A 4,043-nucleotide genomic window follows, 5' to 3' on the forward strand; every position below is an offset into this window, starting at 1 on the left:
GAAGTGAAAAGCTGCATGCATCTACAGCAGGTAATGATTGTTTATGTTGTATAACCTCCTTTATTAAGTAAGTTCACTTATAGTATTTCTAGAATTTGATGCATTGCCGTAAAGAGCCATGTAGGGAATGCACTGATTGTGGAGAACCAAGATGGTGGCATAGGTTAAAGCCAGAGTTTGCTGCCTCGAAAAATCACTTCAAAAGTGAAACTAAAAGACTGAACGGACATCACCCAGAACCACAGGAATGCTGGCTGAGTGGAAGTCCTACAACTAGGAGGAAAGAGAAACACATACTGACACTCAGAGGAGGCGCAGTGCTGAAGTCAAATACTGAGGTGCAGAGTGCATGCAGAGCGGGCTGGTGGCTGAGGGTTTCACTCGGGAGGGAGTCGCAGACTCTGAGCTCCAGATCCGGGCGAGTCTCTAGGGACGCAGACTGGGACGGGAGAGGCGGGACTGTCTGGCCTCGGTCGGAACTCGAGGGCAGCATTCTCTCCGAGGTTTGCAGCGGTTGCTGAGACTTTGTGAGTCAGAGTCCCTAGGGACAGAACTGAGAGTCGCCATAGCTGCTCCCTCCCTGCAGAGCCCCAGGGTCCCGCCCCGCCCAAATCCTGCGCGGCAGCATCTGCTGGATAGTCGCAGGCAATTGCTTGATTAGCACCGCCCTAGAGATCCAGCACTTTTAAGGTCTCTCAAGAACTGTTTAGAAGCCGCCGATAAACTTAATGAGATCTACAAGAAATCTAATGAGACCCTCGATGTTATGATAAAGAACCAATGAGAAATTAAGCATACATTGACTAAAATAAAGAATACTATACAGACTCCCAACAGCAGACCAGGGCAATGCACTGATTGTGTATTAATTGTGGCAGGAATATCCTCAATGTCATTAAAATCCTCCAACATGATGGATCTACTTATGGTCTTGTTTGTTGACATGACAAATTAACATTCTTATAGTTACATCTGGAAATAAGCATTTGAAATAGATAATCCTTTAAGCCTTGTGGCTGAAATTTTGTGGCTTTTGTTTAACTTTGAAAGGTTATATATGCACTAACCTTTTTTGATGGCTGCTTAGGCTTTAATTTCAGAAACAGGATTTGAAATGAAACTATCTTTGGCAGTGAGTAAATAGCATACTTTGAAGTAGAGTTGTATACTTTTCCATAAGGTGTTTGGGAATTTTTTTTCCTGAAATAATTTATTTCACATCTACATCATTGAAAGCTATCTGCCTAACCTGAGTCCATCTGCAAAAGAGTTATCTCTTGTCCTAATTTTCAATTTTTCACTTTCATTAATTTGTTTTAATCTCAGTGTTGGAAAAGGGGGGTAGTGAATTTTAAATTGACCATATGCTTTTAAAGTGAGACAAATGTACTTGATAATGTATTTTTATTTGATCTCAAGTTGTATAAAACCAATAAATTTGTGTTACTGTTAAAAAAATAGTAATAACTAAAAATGTTAAAGGTTGATTTTTCTGTCCATCCAAGCAACCGATTGGAGATGGAAGCCAATTAGGGCTGTATTAGAAGTTTAAATTGGGCAAAGATTAGACATCATTTTAGACAGGTGTTCTGCCCATACAGTATTTATTGAATTTGTTAATTACAGAGTTCTTGCACTGCCAAACCATTCCTAAGAATTCAAAGAAAGAAATGGTAAAATGGACAGCCTACTCATCCATCATGCTGTATATTAAAACTTAATTCAGGTGCATTTTGATAATTTCACAATCTTTTAAAAAGTTATTACAAGGGTGGGTTTTAAATCTCCTGGCAGGTCCTCAGATTTTTAGTACAGTATGCCATTAAATAAGTTCCACATATCCACCTCAGTTCACTCCTCAACATGCCCTCAAAAAGATTTTGCTGGAAAAAAAATGCATACTTTTGAGGGAAAATATGTGGCTCAAGGTCCAAGAAATTTGTTAAGATTTTTGGTTCACAAATGAAGTCTTCAGTTTATATTGAAGTTTCCCTGGATGAAAACTCAGGAATGTTAGTAGATGGCTTCGAAAGGACCTTCGATGGGAAACTCAAGTATCGTTATTGCAACTATGCCAGTAAAGGGACAGCCCGGCTTATCGAACACATCAGAATCCACACAGGTGAAAAACCTCATAGATGTCACTTATGTCGCCTTCCCTTAGCTTGCTCAATGGCTGACCCAAACAAATCAGAAGGCAGGCATCCTGTCTGCTACCTCAAGAAACATCACCACTATTGCCCAGAAATGGTTCACAGGTCCTATCCAGAGAGCCTGTTACTCACCTCACCACCACCACCCACCGCCCCAGGAGTCTGATTCCTGCATTGACACTTTTATCAAGAATAAGCTAGCGACTAAACATGGCGGCGGCCGCGCAGTAGTGGCGGTGGCGGGCATTTTTCAGAAACTGTACTAATGACCATGCCACTCATTTCAACATCCTGATATCCTACCACAACTTCTATCTTGCTCATCAAATGATTCCCACTAGATCTGCCCTTCAATAACATTAGGGCGTCATTGGAGTGACTCCTTTGGCCATTATACTTTCTCCTTGTCTGTCAGCTCCTTTAGCAGAAACAGCATTTTGTTTCCACCAGGCGACCTCCCTGAGGTCCCTCCATGGCCTGCGGATCCGCCGGGTGCGTCTCCAGAGCACACTGCAGCTCCTCTGCTTTTCATCCATGCTGGAGTGGCCAGAACAAAGAGGCACTGGTCTGGGGTGAAAATTGTCCCCCCAGGTGTAACGACCTGTAAACTTTAAAAACAAGCCACACAAAACAAACAAGATGGGCGAGAAGAAGCCAGAGCCTCTGGACTTCGTGAAGGATTTCCAGGAGTACCTGACCCAGCAGACCCACCACGTGAACATGATCTCAGTGTCAGTGAGCGGGGACAAGGAGGCAGAGGCTCTTTGGGGAGCTGGGACAGATGGCGATCAAAATGGACTTGACCACCCATCTATTGAAGTTTCCCTGGATGAAAACTCAGGAATGTTAGTAGATGGCTTCGAAAGGACCTTCGATGGGAAACTCAAGTATCGTTATTGCAACTATGCCAGTAAAGGGACAGCCCGGCTTATCGAACACATCAGAATCCACACAGGTGAAAAACCTCATAGATGTCACTTATGTCCATTTGCCTCTGCTTATGAGCGTCACCTGGAAGCCCATATGCGTTCCCCTTCAGGAGAAAATCCATATAAATGTGAATTGTGTTCCTTCCGCTGCAGCGATCGAAGTAACCTCTCCCATCATCAACAGCACAAGCATAAGATGGTACCAATCAAAGGTGAGAGGTCTTCCTTAAGCAGCAAGAAAATGTGGGGCGTTTTACAGAAGAAACCCAGCAACCTGGGCTATAGCAGAAGAGCACTAATCAACTTAAGTCCCGCTCCATGGTGGTTCAGAAGCCAGACTACCTTAACAATTTCACCCATGAAATCCCCAACATCCAGACGGACTCCTATGAAAGTATGGCGAAAAGCACCTCAACTGGGGGCCTACCCAGGGACCCCCAAGAACTCCTGGTCGACAACCCTCTCAATCAGCTCTCCACTCTCGCAGGGCAGTTGTCCAACCTGCCCCCTGAAAACCAGAGCCCCGCATCCCCCGACGTAGTGCCCTGCCCGGACAAGAAGCCTTTTCTGATGCGGCAGCCCTCGGCCCAGGCAGTGGTTTCTGCCATGGCCGCAAGTATTCCTCAGAGCGCCCCCACCAGCCCCAAGCCTCGGCCGCCCCAGAGCCAGAGGAACTACAGTTCCGTGGCAGATCCAAGCAGCGAACCCAGTGCCCACAGGAGCACCCCGAGCATAGGAAACAGCCAGCCGAGCACGCCCGCTCCGATCCTGCCGGCCCAGAACCCGCAGCTCCTGCACCACTGCCAGCACTGTGACATGTACTTTGCCGACAACATCCACCATTCACATGGGATGTCATGGGTGTGAGAACCCCTTCCAGGGCAACATCTGCGGATGCAAATGTAAAACAAAGTACAACTTCGCCTGTCATTTTGCAAGAGGGCAGCATAACCAGCACTGA

The 4,043-nt window shown here is 45.6% G+C and overlaps 1 pseudogene; it reads left to right on the forward strand.

Annotated features, from left to right (window-relative positions):
• Positions 1-2,618: 2,618 nt before the first annotated feature.
• On the forward strand, positions 2,619-4,043 carry LOC102767273 (annotated as a pseudogene).

Source organism: Myotis davidii, unplaced genomic scaffold (genome assembly GCF_000327345.1).
Source record: "Myotis davidii unplaced genomic scaffold, ASM32734v1 scaffold495, whole genome shotgun sequence".
Classification (NCBI taxonomy): domain Eukaryota; kingdom Metazoa; phylum Chordata; class Mammalia; order Chiroptera; family Vespertilionidae; genus Myotis; species Myotis davidii.